This window comes from Nycticebus coucang, chromosome 4, assembly GCF_027406575.1.
Source record: "Nycticebus coucang isolate mNycCou1 chromosome 4, mNycCou1.pri, whole genome shotgun sequence".
In the NCBI taxonomy this organism is placed as follows: Eukaryota; Metazoa; Chordata; class Mammalia; order Primates; family Lorisidae; genus Nycticebus; species Nycticebus coucang.
Window position 1 is genome coordinate 85,246,676 of NC_069783.1, and position 17,835 is coordinate 85,264,510.

General features: G+C 38.5%; 1 long non-coding RNA gene across 1 annotated transcript in view; it reads right to left on the bottom strand.

Annotated features, from left to right (window-relative positions):
- Positions 1 to 14,999, bottom strand: part of LOC128583672 (uncharacterized) — a 50,761-nt gene extending 35,762 nt beyond the window's left edge. Inside the window, exon 1 of the long non-coding RNA XR_008379518.1 lies at positions 13,370 to 14,999. This is a non-coding gene — a long non-coding RNA (uncharacterized LOC128583672). The remainder of the gene's footprint in view (positions 1 to 13,369) is intronic.
- Between the last annotated feature and the right edge of the window lie 2,836 nt (positions 15,000 to 17,835).

The following is a 17,835-nucleotide window of genomic DNA, read 5'->3' on the forward strand; positions in this document are numbered from 1 at the left end:
ATATAGCATTTTTATATACTAGCAATGAACACATGACTGGCAATATTAAAAATACAATTTATAATCACTCACAAATGAAAAACTTGGGTATAACTCTAACAAAACATGTATAGAAATGTTGTATGCTGAAAATCACACAATACTGATGAAAGAAATCAAAGATCTAAATAAAATGGAGACACATACCATGTTCATGGATTGGAAAAGGCAACATAATACAGATGTCAATTATTTCCATGTTGATACACAGGTGTGACACAATTTTTACCCCAAAAGGGTAACATACAAAGATATATTGGTTTTCCATACAAAAGGAACAATTAGAAAATGAAATTTGTAAAACATTGTCATTTACAATTGCATGAGAAAAATAAAATACCTAAAAATAAACAGAGTGAAAGATGTACAAGACCATTTTACAGGCAACCACAAAATACTGGTTATAGAAATTAAAGAAGATCTAAAAACATGGAAAGATGTAGCATATTCTTGTATTGGGAGACTATTGTTAAGATATCTATTTTCCCCCAAAATGATCTATAGATTTAATAGAATATCAATTAAAACCCTTGTAGGGCTTTTGGTGGTGGGTATTGATAAGCTAATTTGCTAATTTTATGTGGAAAAGCAAATACTAAAGTTGGAGGATTTATGCTACCTGACATCAATAGCATTTTAAAATTATAATTACTAAAATAGTGTAGTGTTTGTTTAAAATTATTATAGAGAACCATGAAACTGAATAGAGAACCCAGTAGCAGAAACATACATAACACTGTCACCTGATTTACAAAAAGTGCCATCACAATTCAGTGGAAGAAATAATATTTTTTCATTAAGTTTTCTAGGTCAATTTACATATACATAAGAAAAAAATCACTACTTGGCACCACACACAAAATTAATTTGGGATGGATTGAAGACTGAATAATGACAGGTAAAAAAGCAAAGCATCTAGAACAAAACATAGGAAAATATTTTTCTGACTTTGAGGTAGTCAAAGATAACCAAAGTGAATACAAATTTTAATTAGCTACAAAGTAAAAAATTATTAAATTGGACTTTTCAAACAATAAGAACTTATTTATTTATTTCTTGTATTCCCAGTTTTTTCTTTTACTTTTTTAGAGACAGAGTCTCACTTTATTGCCCTCAGTAGTGCTGTGGCATCACAGCTCACAGCAACCTCCAACTCCAGGGCTTAGGCAATTCTCTTGCCTCAGCCTCCCAAGTAGCTATGGCCCACCAGAATGCCCATCTATTTTTTTTTGTTGCAGTTTGGGAGGGGCCGGGTTTGAACCCGCCACCCTTGTTACATGGGGCCAGTGCCCTACCCACTTAGCCACAGGCACCACCCAACATTAAGAACTTCTATTCACCAAAAGATATCATTCAGAGAGTAAAAAGGGAAGCCACAGACTGTTACATACAATACAGCCTCTATAGTTGACTAGCTCCCTATACTGATTACCTCAAGTTGACCTAATTTTTATAGACTGGGCATGAACCATATGTTGTGTATCAGTACAATAGGCCTAATTCCTTGTGTTGACCGGTTGGTTACAGTCCCTTGGGTGGTGAACTTACAGAAGTTCTACTGTCTGGAATATATATGTGTGTGTGTGTGTGTTTCCTACAATTTAATTACAAAGTAACTCATCACAATTTTTATTTTTTTTAAAGTAAATTTATTTCAGGTTACTGTGAAGGCACAAGCAACCAGGGCAAAATATTTGATTTTGTTAGGTAGAGTTTGTCTTGTGGTTATGTCCCACACACAAAATGTGTGCCAACTCCCCCCAGCCCATGCCCATTCAGTGAAAGCACCCCAACCCCTGTCCCCTCCTGTGTGACCCCTCCCCCCAACTTGAATCGAAATTAGTTTTTCTCCTATTTGGGCATGCATTGGATTGTCTACTGACTTCATATTAGTACTGAGTACATTGGATATTTGCTTTTCCATTCTTGTGATACTTTACTGAGAAGAATGTGTTTCAACTCCATCTAGGACAGTGGTTCTCAATCTTCCTAATGCCATGACCCTTTAATACAGTTCCTGTGGGTCGTGACCCACAGGCTGAGAACTGCTGATCCAGGATATCACAAAAGTTGTGAATTCACATGGTTGAACAGTATTCCATGATGTGCATGTACCACAATTTGTTATTCCATTCCTGAGTTGATGGGCATTTAGGTTGTTTCCACATCCTGGCAATTATAATTTGAGCTGCAATAAACAGTCTGGTGCAAATGTCCTTATGGTAAAATTATTTTTTTTCTTCTGGGTAGATACCTGGTAGTGAGATTGCAGAGTCAAATGGGAAATCTAATTTGAGATCTTTGAGGAGTCTCCATATTTCTTTTATAGAGACTGTATGAATTTGCAGTCCCACCAGCAATGTAAAAGTGTTCTCCTCTCTCCACATTCATGCCAGCATCTGCAGCTTTGGGACTTTGGGATGTAGGCTAATCTTACTGGGGTATATTGATATCTCAGGGTGGTTTTGGTTTGCATTTCTCTGATGATTAGTGACATTGAACATTTTTTCATTTTTGTTAGTCATTTCTCTGTCATTCTTAGAGAATGTTCTTTTCATGTCTCTTGCCCAGTGATATATGGGAATGCTGGCTCTTTTGATGGTTTGAGTTCTTGTAAATCCTAGCTGTCAAGCCTTTGTCCAATTTGTAAAATCCAAATATCTTTCCCCATTCTGAAGATTGTATATTTGCTTTGGTTGTTGTTTCCTTAGCTGTACAGAAGATTTTCAGTTTAAGTAAGTCTTGTTTATTTATTTTTTGTTGTTGCTGCAATTGCCACAGAAGTCTTCATAAAATCTTTCCCCAGGCCAATATCTTCAAGTGTTTTCCTTGCACTTTCTTGGAAGATTTTTATTGTGTCATGCCTTAGATTTAAATCTTTTATCCAACTTGAATCAATTTTTGTTAAGTGGTGAGAGGTGCGGGTCCAGTTTCAGTCTTTTACATGTGCTTATCCAGTTCTCCCAGCACCATTTATTAAATAGGCATTCATTCCCCCAGTATATGTTCTTGTTTGGTGTATCAAAGATCAGGTGGCTGTGAGATGTTAGTTTCTTCTCATGGTTATCTATTCAGTTCCAAATGTCTATGTCTCTATTATTTTGCCAAACCATGCTGTTTTGATCACTACGGCCTTGTAGTATAGCTGAAAGTCTGGTAGGGTGATGCCCCTGGCTTTGTTTCTATTACTACGAATTGCCTTGGCTGTATGAGATTTCTTCTGGTTCTATACAAAACAAAGAATTATTTTTTCCAAATCTTGAAAGTATGATGTTGGTATTTTAATGGAGATTGTATTGAATCTGTAGATTGCTTTGGGAAGTATGAACATTTTAACAATGTTGATTCTTCCCAGCCATGAGCATGGTATGTTCTTCCAATTATTAATATCTTCTGCGATTTCTTTTCTTAGGGTTTTGTTATTTTCTTTGTAGAGGTCCTTCACTGTGAATAGTAGATAGGTTGACTTCTCAGCGGAGCACCCCACCTCAATTCTGAGGTAACCAGGGAGAATGCCTGCAGAAGGCAATTCCTAGGGATTCTTTAGAATCCCCAAAGAGGAAAAGAATCTGGAGGTGCTTGCCTACCTGATTAGGACAGATTAGGCCCGTGCATCTGAGAGTCAACAGATGGAAGGGATTAAACTCTTCAAATATGTAGATAAACTAGAAAACCTGGTTTACTTCCCCTACTGAACAGACCTGTTCTTCCCATCTCCTTTCTCCACCCCTGGCTGTTTACCCACCCCCTACCACTTACTCTGGCTTTCTCTCTATCCAGTCTTCCTAGGAACTTGGGATTCTTTCAACCTTATCTTTCACATATGCACTTTTGCTAAAAACTAATAACAACCTTCTCAAGAGGCCGGGAAGATGCTGTATTATCTCAGGGCTGCATTATCTTTGTCTACTTAGCCTGAGATAGTGGAAGCCATGTTCCAGGCATCCTCAGACTTGTTTTTCCTTAAAATTCATGCTGAGCAGTCTTTTCCAATGTTGTTCCCCAGCCAGCGATTAAACTGGGTCTGGGTCTGCCGTTCCAGAGCATTAACCCCCTACACATAACCTCTTTTGTTAGGTATATTCCTAGGTATTTCATTTTCTTTGAAGCTACAGTGAAGGGAATTGTGTCCTTGATCAGCTTCTCAACTTGGCTGTTATTGGCATATACAAAGGCTACTGATTTGTGGACACTGATTTTATATACTGAGACATTACTGTATTATTAATATTATTATTATTTTTAGATAGACAGAGTCTCACTTTGTCGCCCTTGGTAGAGTGCCCTGGCATCACAGCTCACAACAACCTCCAGCTCTTGGGCTTAGGCGATTCTCTTGCCTCAGTCTTCCGAGTAGCTGGGACTATAGGTGCCCGCCACAACGCCCGGCTACTTTTTTTTTCTTGTTGCAGTTTGGTGGCCGGGGCAGGTTCGAAACTGCCACCCTTGGTATATGGGGCCGGCACCCTACTCACTGAGCCACAGGCGCCACCCTATTATTATTATTATTATTGTTATTATTTGAGACAGGGTCTCACTTTGTCACCCTGGGTAGAGTGCTGTGGTTTCATAGCTCATGGCAACCTCAAACTCTTGGACTCAAGCAATTCTCTTGCCTCACCCTCCCCAGTAGCTGGGACTACAAGTGCCCACCACACCACCAGGCTATTTTTATTTTTATTTTTATTTAGAGAGAGGAGGCTCACTCTTACTCAGGCTAGTCTCTGTGAGCTCACTCAGACAATCCACCCACTTCAGCCTCCCAGAGTTCTAGGATTACAGGTGTGAGACACCATGCCTGGCCCATTGCTATATATATATATATATATATATATATATATATATATATTTTTTTTTTTTTTTTTTTTTTTTATCACTTCCAGGAGTCTTGTGTTTGAATCTCTGGGGTTCTCTAAGTATAAGATCATATCTTCAACAGGTGCCCGCCACAATACCCAGAGAGAGAGTTTGACCTCCTCTGCATCCATTTGGAGGCCCTTTATTTCCTTCTCTTGCCTGATTATACTGGCTAGAACTTCCAGCACTATGTTCAATAGTAGTGGCAATAGAGGAAAACCTTGTCTGGTTCCAGTTCTAAGTGGAAAAGCTTTCAGTTTTACTCCGTTCGGTATAATATTAGCTGTGGGTTTGTCATAGATGGCTTCGATCAGTTTTTTTTTTTAATTAAATCATAGCTGTGTACATTGATATAGTCATGGGGCATCATTCCAGTCAGTTTAAGAAATGTGCCACCTATGCCTAATTTCTTAAGTCTCCTAGTTAGAAAAGGATGCTGAGTTTTATTGAATGATTTTTCTGTATTCTATTTTTCTGCACTTTATTGAGAAGACCATATGGTCTTTGTTATTTATTCCTTCTATTGATACGGTGAATTATATTTATGGATTTGCGTGTTAAACCAGCCTTGCATCACTGGGATGAAACATAATTGATCATGATGTATAACTGTTTTAATGTATAGCTACGATTGATTGGGTAGGATTTTAATGAGAATTTTTGCATCTATATTCATTAGTGAAATTGGTCTGAAGTTCTCTTTTTCAGTTGGATCTTTTCCTGGATCAGGGTGATGTTTGCTTCATAGAATGTGTTGGGAAAGATTCCTTCCTTCTCAATTTTTTGAAATAATTTCTGCAGTATGTGTATAAGCTCTTCGTCAAAGGTTTGATAGAATTCTGTTGTGATGCCATGTAGACCAGGGCATTATTTTGTTAGGGGATTTTTTTATTGTTTTTTTTTTTGATGTCAGTGCTTGAAATTGGTCTGTTTAAGAGATCTATTTCTTTTTGTTTAAGTATAGGGAAAGAGTGTGATTCCAGGTATTGATTTATTTCCTCCACATAGTCAACATTTCTGAGCATAGAGTTTCTTGTAGTAGTCAGAGATAATCTCTTGTATTTCTGTGGCATCTGTTGTTATTTCCCCTTTATTATTTATTGTTTTTTTTTGTTGTTGTTTTGTTTTTGAGACAGATTCTCACTTTGTTGCCCTTGGTAGAGTGGTGTAGCATCACAGCTCACAGCAAACTCCAGCTTTTGTGCTTAGGCGATTCTCTTGCCTCAGCCTCCTGAGTAGCTGGGATTGCAGGTGCCCACCACAATACCCAGCTATTTTTGTTGTTGTTGTTGTTGTTGTTGCAGTTTGGCCGGGGCCAGGTTTGAACCTGCCATCTTTGGTGTATGGGGCCAGCGCCCTACTCACTGAGTCACAGGTGCCGCCCTGCTTTTTGTTTTTGACAGAGCCTCACTATGTTGCCCTCGGTAGAGTGCTGTGGCATCACAGCTCACAGCAACCTCAAATTCTTGGGCTTAAGTGATTCTCTTTTTCTCAGCCTTCCGAGTAGCTGGAACTACAGGTGCCTAACACAAGACCCAGCTATTTTTGTTGTTGTAGTTGTCATTGTTGTTTAACAGGCCCGGCCTGGGTTCGAACCTGTCAGCCCCAGTGTATGTGGCCAGCGCCCTAACTACTGAGCTATGGGTGCCAAGCCCCTTTATTATTTCTGATTAAAGTTATTAGAGATTTTACTTTTCTGTTTCTAGTTAATCTGGCCAAAGTTTTATCAATTTTATTTATTTTTTCGAAGAACCAACTTTTTGTTTTGTTAATTTTCTGAATGATTCTTTTGTTTTCAATTTCACTCATTTCTGACATAATTTTGGTTATTTATTTTCTTCTGCTGGGTTTGGGATTAGATTGTTCTTCTTTTTCCAAATCCATAAGATGATTCATGAGTTTGTTGATGTGTTGTCTTTCTGTTTTTCGAATGTGGGCATCTAATGTGATAAATTTTCCTCTTAAGACTGCTTTTGCTGTATCCCACAGGTTTTGGTAACTTGTTTCTTCATTGTTGTTTTGTGTGAGAAATTTCACAATTTCCTCCTTTATGTCTTCCTGGACCCAACTATCATTCAACATCAGGTTGTTTAATTTCCATGCCTTTGTGTGGGGATGAATGTTTTTGTTGGAGTTGAGGTCCACCTTTATTGCATTGCGGTCTGGGAAGATACAAGGCATAATTTCTATTCTTTTAATTTGTATCCTAGGATGTGATCTATTTTGAAGTATGTTCCCTGGGCTGATGAGAAAAATGTATATTGTTTAGCTTTGGGATGGTTTGTTCTACATATGTCTGTTAATCCCATTTGCTTTAGGGTCACATTTAAGTCCTTTGTGTTTTTGTTTAGTTTCTCTTTAGAGGATCTGTTCAGGCTCAGTGCCCGTAGCACAGTGGTTATGGTGCCAGCCACATACATCAAGAGTGGTGGGCTCGAACCCAGCCCAGGTGAGATAAACAACAATGACAACTGCAACAAGAAATAGCCAGGTGTTGTAGTGGGCACTTGTAGCCCTAGCTACTTGGGAGGCTGAGGCAAGAGAATTGCGTAAGCCCAAGAGTTTGAAGTTGCTGTGAGTTGTAATGCCATGGCACTCTACCAAGGGTGACATAGTGAGACTCTGTCTCAAGAAAAAAAAAAAAAAAAAAAGAAAAGAAAGACAAAAGAAAGGATCTGTTCAGTTCTGTTAGAGGGGTATTAAAGTCCTGGGTATTATGGTGTTATGAGATATCATATTGCTTAGACCCTTCAAGGTCTGTTTTATAAATATGGGGGCATTTAAGTTGGGTACATAAATATTTATAATTGAAATGTCTTCTTGTTGTATTGTTCCCTTGACCAGAATGAAGTGTCCACTTTTGTCTTTCTTAACTTTAGTTGCTTTAAATCCACTTGCATCTAAAAATACGATTGCAACCCCTCCTTTCTTTTGATTTCCATTTGCTTGAAATATTGGGGCTATTTTTTTGTTTTTTGGTTTTTTTTGGTTGTTGTTTTTGTTTTTGCAGTTTTTGGCCAGGGCTGGGTTTGAACCCACTACCCTCAGTATATGGGGCTAGCACCCTACTCCTTGAGCCACAGGCACCGCCCACTTGAAATATTGTTTTCCATCCCTTAACCGTGAGTCTATTTTTTTTTTTTTTGTAGAGACAGAGTCTCACTTTACCACCCTTGGTAGAGTTTCATGATGTCACAGGACTCACAGCAACCTCCTGCTCCTGGGCTTTCACAATTCTCCTGCCTCAGCCTCCCGAGAAGCTGGGACTACAGGCACCCGCCACAACGCCCAGCTATTTTTTGGTTGCAGTTCAGCCGGGGCTGGGTTTGAACCCACCACCCTTGGTATATGGGGCCAGCATCCTACTCACTGAGCCACAGGAACCACCCTAAACTTGAGTCTTGATTTGTCCTTCAAGGCTAGGTGCATTTCCTGGAGACAACATGATAGCTTGTGCTTTTCTATCCAGTTACCAGCCCATGCCCCTTCAGTAGGGAATTTGAGCCATTAACATTTTTTGAGAAAATTGATAAGTGTGGTGGAATTCTATTCCTCTTACTTTGTGAAAGTCTGTTGTAGAATTTTATCCTTTGCACCACTGTAGAAACTAAGTTTTTATCTTTAGCTTCTGGGTGATTACTTTGCTGGTGGTCCATTGTGATGGTCAGTGGTGAAAATAGGTCTAAGTATATCCTGTATAGCTGGTTGTGTTGTGGCAAATTTCCTCAGTGTTTGCATATCCACAAAAGATTTTATTTCTCCATCAATTTTGAAGGTTAGTTTAGCAAGGTACCAAATTCTGGGCTAAAAATTATTTTAAGAATTTTGAAGGTGGCTTGAGGCTGAGCCACCTTCAGCCACCTGAGCAAGCACTTCTTGCTTCAGTGCTTAGGATTGGCCACATGCACTGGGGCCAGTGGGTTTGAACCTGGCCCAGGCCTGCTAAACAATGACAAGAACAACAACAAAATAAACTGGTGGTCTCAGCACCTGTAGCTCAGCAGCTAGGGTGCCAACCACATACACTGGAGCTGGTAGGTTCAAACCTAGCCTGGCCTGCCAAACAACAATGACAACTACAACCCAAAATAGGTGAACATTGTGGTGGACACCTGTACTCCCAGCTACTTGGGAGGTTGAGGCAAGAGAATTGCTTAAGACCAAGAATTTGAGGTTGCTGTGAGCCGTGATGCCACAGCACTCTACCAAGGGCGACATAATTACACTCTGTCTAAAAAAAAAAAAATGATGGTGGATGACCATTCTCTTCTGGCTTGGAAAGTTTCAGTTGAAAAGTCTGCTGTTACCCTAGTAGCTCTGCCCCTGTAAGTCAGTTTGTGCTTATTTACCTGCCTGCTTGCAGAATTTTTTCTTTCATCTTGACTTGGTTGTTGGTGGTGGGGTTTTTTGTTTGTTTGTTTTGAGACAGTCTCACTATGTTGCCCTCGGTAGAGTGCCATAGTGTTACAGCTCACAGCAACCTCAAACTCTTGGGCTTAAGTGATTCTCTTGCCTCAGCCTTGCAAGTAGCAGGGACTACAGGTGCCCGCCACAGCACCCGGCTACTTTTATGTTGTAGTTGTCATTGTTGTTTAGCAGGCCCTGGCCAGGTTCAAACCCACCAGCTCTGGTGTATGTGGCCAGCACCCTAAGCACTGAGCTATAGGGGCTGAGCCTCATCTTGACTTTGGGCAGGTTTATTACAATGTGCCTTGGAGAAGCTCTGTTTGAGTTGAGATGAGCTTGGGTCTGATATCCTTCTTCTTCTTCTTTTTTTTTTTTTTTGAGACAGAGTCTCAAGCTTTCACCCTGGGTAGAGTGCTGTGGCATCATAGCTCACAGCAACCTCCAACTCAGGCTCTAGCAATCTTCTTGCTTCAGTTTTTTTCTAGTTTTTAGTAGAGACAGGGTCATGCTCTTTGCTCAGACTGGTCTCAAAATCATGAGCATAAGCAATTCATGCATCTTGGCCTCCCAGAGTGCTAGGATTACAGGTGTGAGCCAGCACACCTGTCCTTTGATATCCTTCTAAAAGGAGTGTGTCAGAATCTTTAGTAAAACTTGGGAAGTTTTCATTTATGATAATATCTAGCAGGGCTTCTATTCTTTTGGAACAATCTTCTTCCCCTTCAGGGATCCCTATTGTTCATATGTTTGAATGCTTTGCAAAGTCTCATAGTTCTCTGAACAACTGTTCTGCTTTCTCTCTCTCTCTCTTTTTTTTTTTTTTGCAATTTTTGGCCAGGGCTGGGTTTGAACCTGTCACCTCTGGCATATGGGTCCAGCGCCCTACTCCGTTGAGCCATAGGCACTGCTCCTTTCTCTCTCTTCTTTTCTGCCTCTTTAACTACATGGGTTAACTCCAGAACTTTAGCTTCTATCTCTGAAGTTCTTTCTTCTCCGTGGTCTAATCAATTTCTTATAGTTTCTACTGCATCCTTATATTCCTTGATTTTTTTCCCTTCATTTCCTTAATCTCTATCATATCCTTTCTATATTCTACATATCTCTCATCCTTCTCTTGGTTCTGTATTTCTACTGTCTTGTCTAGTCCCTTTATTGTCTTTATCATTGATATTTTAAATTCCCTTCCTGTCAAATCCATTAATTCCTTATAGGTAGAGTTCTCTGTAGTAGCTGCCTCATGGTCCCTTGGGGGACTTGCTCTGTTTCGGTTTTTCAGGTTGCCTGAATTTTTCTGTTGGTTCTTTTTCATGTATGCTTTCTTCTTGTTCGCTTCCTTATCCTCCTTTGCTTTAAATTACCTCTTGGAACTTAGGTACTGAAGTGGCCTCCTGGTATAAGACCAAAAGGAAGAGAGGGGTAAAGAGCAAGCAGGGAGAATGAAGAGGAAAAGAAAGAAAAAAGAAAAGAGAAGTAAAGAGAAAAATAGAAGATAAAGAAGAAAAGGAAGGGGGGGTGAGAGAAAATAATTAATAATAGGAGTGAAGGAGGATAGGAAGAGCGAATGAGAGTGATAAGAGAAATGGTATTGATTGAAATTTTGCTAAGGCCACACCTGTAATTCAAGGATTTCGGGGACTGGGCTGGGTGAGTTCCTTGAAATCAGGAGTTCCTTACCAGCCTGAGCAAAGCCAGACCCTACCTCTGCCAAAACTAGGAAGAGAAAGTAAAGAGTAAAAATAAAAAACAAGAAAGAAAAAATAAATAAAAGTTAAAAGAAAAAAGAAAAATTTTGCAGTATGGACTTGCCAATACTGTCTTTCCAGGACCAAAAGTAGAAGGGCTCCCTAGACCATGATCTCTTAGCCTTCTTGAGTCAAACTACTGTTGTGGCCTCCCAGCCAGACCAATGCCATGCTGCCCCAGCACTCAGAGAAAAAAGAAAAATATACTACTAGTAAAAGAAAAATAGATAAAGAAAGTTAAAAATACAGTTGTATCATATAAATGAGAGAGAGGGAAGAGGAAAAAAGACAGAAAGAATACCAAAAAAATGAGGGGACATCTTAGCTGTTGTACTTGTGGTTTATTTAGGAAAGATGAGAAGAGTAGAAAAGTCTTTAACCAAAGAGAGAAAGAAGGAAAGGTGTGAATTAGAGAGAGAGAATAAATGAGGCTGAAATACTGTAACCAAAAAAGACAGGAGCCCTTGCTCTTGATGAAAGTAAAAATGGAAGTTAAGAATAGAACCAAAGAAACAAATCAACAAAAACGAAGCAAAGCAAAACAAAACAAGCTCAATTAGCCAAAAACAGCAGTAACTGGCTCGGTGCCTGTGGTTCAGTGGCTAGGGCGCCAGACACATACACTGGAGCTGGTGGGTTCAAACCCAGCCCGGGTCTGCCAGACAACAATGACGACAAAGACGACGACGACGACGACGACGACAACAACAACAACAACAACAAAGTAGCTGGGCATTGTGGCATGCACCTGTAGTCCCAGCTACTTGGGAGGCTGAGGCAAGAGAATCGCTTAAGTCCATGAGTTTGAGGTTGCTGTGAGCTATGATACACGGCACTCTACTGAGGGTGACATAATAAGACTCTGTCCAAAAATAAAATTAAAAAAAAAAAACAGCAGCAACTCAGCATCAAAGAAAAGAAAAAAGAAACTTAAAAAAAATCTATATATTTATATATGTTATATATATAAAACTATATATATATATATCAAGATATATATATATATATCCTGGAAAGAAGCAAGTTTAATAGGAACTTATATATGTTGCAATATATTGCCAGGACACCAGGTGGTGTTATGATTTTAGGAATGAAGAACACAGCCAGGAACCTCTCTCTAATTTCCTGGCATGGTCCTGATTCCTAATTTAGTTGCCCTTGGTGATCGCCTGATTGTTTCCTCAGCATTCAGTCCCCACCAGGTTGGGATCTTAAAGCTCTCCAGAATTCTTTGGAGGAAAGTCTCACAGTGCCCTCTGACAACAGTTCTCCACCCAGCCTGGAGTGGGAGCCCAATCTAGGCAGGCAGAAAGAGACAGACATGCTTGAGGCCCCTGAGGGGAGGCCCATCCACCCAACCTTCTCATGGACCTTCCCACAATGACATCCCCTGGCAGCCAGGACCTTCCCAGTATGGCTGTCTCATCAGCCACCAATCCAGTGGCAAATCCACTCCACTCAGTATTCAAATCTGGTTGCTGTATACTATTCAAGTCCCCCTACCCTTTCAAGCTTTCCACTCAATGCACAGCTTCCCCCCCAAACTGAAAGAGAGATGGGAGGCTTCCTCCCATTCCCAGACCTCTATGGAAGGGCTGGCTGTTCCCACCAGCTCCCAGGCACTTGCCTACTGAATCAGACATCCATAGCTCCAGATCACCTGCAGACCACCACCTTACTGCGCTCCTGGAGCCTCAAGGCAAAATCATCACAATTTTTAAAATGAGCAACATACCTGAATAGGCACTTTACGAAAGAATATATTTAATTTGCCAATGGGAGTACAAAAAGGATGATCAACATCATTATTCATCAGAGAAACAAATTTCAGAAATAACATAATAAAAATACTATTAAAAGCACTGACAAGATCAAGTATTTGAAAATCACATGGAGCTACAGGGACTTATATGTTGCTGGCTACAGTATACATTGGTACAACCAGTTTGAAATGTTCTTTAGCAACATCTACTAAAGCTAAACATATATAAGTCTTATGAAAAAACAATTCCATCCTTTGTTATGTACTTAACGTAAATAGGTACTTATGTTCACTGAAATTCTTACATAATAATTTTCAAAGTAGCTTTATTTATAACCACCATAAGTGAAAAAAATCTAAATGTTCATCAGCAATAAAATTAATACATAAATTGTGTGATATTATTATACAACAATATTAATTTGAAAAGAAAGAACTACAGATATATGCAACATTATGGCTGAATTTCATAGCAACCACCTTGCTTTGCTTAGGTGTGAGCTTTCTGTACTGCAGTCAGGAAATTGCCCTATATAGAGAGCTGGGTAACTGCAGGGCTTACCTTGTTAGTTTCCCTTCTCTCAGGGATCTCATTATCTCAGTCTTGTTTTGCCTATTATCCATTGTCTGAAAACAACTGCCTGATAAATGTTTGTCTGACTACATAGTTATTTATGGAAAGAGGACTAGTCCGGTAGTAGTTACTCTATCATGGCCAGAAGTAGAAACCCTGAGTCATTCTTGAGAGGTAAGAACTGCACTTAGGAAAACTATATGTTGGCATGGAGAGAGGAAAGATGACTATATGACTGTAGGAGCTTTTACTCAGACTGAGACTATAACTATAGCGCAAGGTATTTAGGTGGAATGATGGCTAGCAAATTTTAAATGTGGTATGGTTAAGATGCTGTAATAGGTAAAGACTAAGTGACTTTATAACAGAGACTCCAAAATGTAATGATGTAAATAAAATAGAATTTTATTTATGTTTCATGAATATCCCTCTGTTTTATGAACAGCCCTGTAATTTACCCCTGTAGGGTAGCTCTACTCTATAAGGTCATGCAGGAACTCAGGCTGGGGAGGCAATTCTGTCCACCAATCACACTATCTTTCAAGGTTGCATAAGTTATTACCATATCTTGCAAGTTGGAAGTAGAGAAGAAAGAGTGATAATACACATGTTCAGTGCCTTCAGTCAAGACCTGAAAGTGGCATGCATCACTTTTGCTTACATTCCATTGGTAAGAATTAGTTATGTTGGCCCATACCTAGCTATAATGGGGGCTGAAAAATATAGTTGACAATTGGGTATTTGTTCAGCTGAATTGCTAAAATATACTGACCAAAAACAAAGCAAAGCTGTCCCTTCTCACCACCCCTTTTTACATCATACTGAAATTCCTACCTATTGCAATAAGACAGGAAAAGAAAATAAAAGGTATACTGATTAGAAAGGAAGAAATAAAACTCTTTGTCCACAGATGAAATGATCATCTATGTAGAAAATCCAGAAGAATTGATACACACCAAAAAAAAAAAAAAAAAAAAAAAAAAATCAAAACCGCCTGGAACTAGTAAGTGACTATAGCAAAGTTGCAAGATAAAATGTTAACCTGTAAATGTCAATTGCTTTCCTATACAGTCCCCCAATTTATGATGATTCAGATTACAATTCTTTGATTTTATGATGTTGTAAAAGGGATAGGCAACTTAGACTTCAAGCACTGGTGATTATTTGGCCAATGGCTCTCAGGGCTACATTTTTTACTTATGATATTTTCAACTTAGGTTTATTGGGATGTAACCCCATTGTAAGTAGAGGAGCACCAAGTGGAATTTGAAATTAAAAATGCAATACTAGTTACATTAGCAACCTCCCCAATATGAAATTCTTAAGTATAAATCTGACAAAGTACAAGATCTATGTGAATAAAATTACGAAACTCTGATTTTAAAAAAATCAAAGATTAACTAAATAAATGAAAGGATGTTCTATGTTCCTGAGTAGGAAGACTCAATATTGTCGAGGTGTCAGTTCTTCCCAATGTGATGTATAGATTCAATAAAATTTCAATCAAAATCCCAACAAGTTACCTTTTAGATATTGACAAACTAAATCCTCTGATTTTACACAAAGGAGCAAAAGATCTATAACAGCCAACATAATATTTCAAGAGAAGAACAACGTTGGATGACTGATATCACACAACTTCAAGACTTACTATAAAACCACAATAATAACACCACAATTAAAACAGTGTGGTACTGTTAAAAGAATAGACAGATAGATCAATGGAACAGAATATACAGCCCAGAAATAACCATACATAAATACAGTTGTCCATTGCTATCTGTAGGGATTGGTTCCTGGACCTCCTGAGGATACCAAAGTCCATGAAAGTTCAAGTCTCTCATATAAAATGGCATAATATTTTCATATAACTTATGCATATCCCTGTGTATATTAGATAATCTCTAGATAACTTATTATACCTAATAGAATATTAATGTCATATAAATAGTTGTTATACTGTATTATTGAGGGAATATGTCCATTACAGATGCCAATTTTTTCAAATATTTTGTATCCATGGTTGATTTCACAGATGCAGAACGTACATATATGGGGCCCAAATGAATAGTCAACTGATCTTTAGCATAAGAAGAAAGGCAATACTAGGGAGGAAAAAGATGGTCTTTCCAACAAATGGTGCTGGGACAACTGGACATCCACATACAAAACAAAAACAAATCGAATCTGGACATGGATTTTATATCCCACACAAAAATTAACTCAAAATGGATCACCAACATAAATGTAAAATGAAAAACTATAAAACTCCTAGAAGATAGCATAGGAGAAAATAGAATGATCTTGGGTTTGGAGATAATGTAATACCAAAGACATAATGCATGAAAGAAAAAATTGATAAGCCGGATTTCATTAAGAGTAAAAATAGCTTTGTAAAAGACACTGTCAAGAGAATATAAAGACAAGTCACAGAAAATTGAAGAAAATATTTGCAATAAACTCTTCTGATAAGACTGTTTGTTACCCCAAATATAAAAAGAACTCTTTAAATTCAGCAATGTGATGGTATGTGCCTATAATCACAGCTGCTCTGAAGGCTGAGTGAGAGAATTGCTTGGGCCCAGGAGTTTGAGACTAATCTGTGCAATATAATGAGACCCCCCCCTCAAAAAAATTCTTTAAAATTAACAATAGCAAAAATCTCAACAAAATTAAAAAATAGTCCAAAGACCTTAAAAGACATCTCAATATCACAGAAAATATACTGATGACAAATAAGCATATGAAAAGATGTTCTACATCATATGTCCTCAAGGAAATGCAAGTTAAAATATAAAGAGGGCTGGGCTCACACCTGTAGTCCCAGTGCTGTGGGAGGCCGAGGCAGGTGGATTGCCTGAGCTCAGAGGTTCGAGACTGGTATGAGCAGCAGTGAGCCAGAGTAAGACCCCGTCTCTACTAACAACATCAAAAACAGCCCGACGTTGTGGTGGGTGTCTGTAATCCAGCTACTGGGGAGGCAACGGGAAAGAGCATCGCCAGAGGAAGAAGAAAATGAACAACAAAAAAAAGAGTACTTTAAAATATAATGAGATACCACTATACACCTACTAGAATGGCCAAAATCTGGAGCATTGACAATACCAAACACTGATGAGGACAGGGAGTAAAAAGAACTCTCATGGGAACTCAACATGGAAGCTATTTTGGAAGATAGTTTGTAAGTTTCTTATAAAACTAAACATACTCTTACCATATGAACTAGCAATAATATTCATTCAAAGGAGTTGAAAACAAAAACATAAGCATGGCCAAGGAAGGGGAAGGAAGGGGGAGGTTGTGGTGGAGGGAGGGTAATGGGTGGGGCCACACCTACGGTGCATCTTAGAATGGGTACAGGCAAAACTTACTAAATGCAGAATACAAATGTCTACATACAATAACTAAGAAAATGCCATGAAGGCTACGCTGAACAGTTTGATGAGAATATTTTAGATTGTATATGAAACCAGCACATTGTACCCCTTGATTGCACTAATGTACACAGCTATGATTTAACAATTAAAAAAAAAACAAAAAAACATAAGCATGGATGTTTATAGCTGCTTTCTTCATAATCATCCAAACTCAGAATCAATCAAGATCTCTTTCAGAAGGTGAATGGGTAAACTGTGATGCATCCAGACAATGAGGAATATTATTGAGGGAATATACTTATTTAGTGTTAAAAAGAATGAGCTATCAAGCCATGAAAAGATATGGAGAAAATTTAAGTGCATATTAAGTGCAAGTGAAAGAAGCCAATTTGAAAAGGTTATATACTTTATGTTTCCAACTTACAGGACATGCTGGAAAAAGGCAAAACTATGGAGACTTTAAAAGATCAGTGGTTTCTAGATGTTGAAGGGAGGAAAGGATGAATAGGCAAGCATAAGATTTTTTAGACAGTAAAACTACTATGTTTGATACTATAATGGTAGATACATGCCATTATCATTTGTCTAAATCCATAGGATGTATAACATGAAAACTGAAACCTAGTGTAAACTATGGATTTTGATAAATGATGATACATCAGTATAGGTTCGTAGATTGCAATAAATGTATCACTCTTTCAAGAATGTTGGTAGCAAAGGAGGCAGAGTATGTGTGGGGATAGAGGATTTATGAGAAATATCTGTACCTTCTGCTTTATTTTGCTGTCTAATAAAAAATTAAATATAGTAGAATGGAAGAATGGGAGAATGGATTAGAATGGGGAGAGATGTTCAGAAGGCTGTCTTGGGTACTTGTGGGTCATCCAAGTGAAGTGACCAGCAAATCATCTATACACAGATCTAGTACTGGACAGAGCATTCTGGACTGAAGATATAGATTCAGAAAGCATCAGGATGTAAATGGGAGTTAAAGTCATGAGGATGAAGAAATCACCCAAACTCTAAGGAAAAAATAACTCTGAAGAAATGGGGAGAAGAAAATTCCAGGATTCAGAT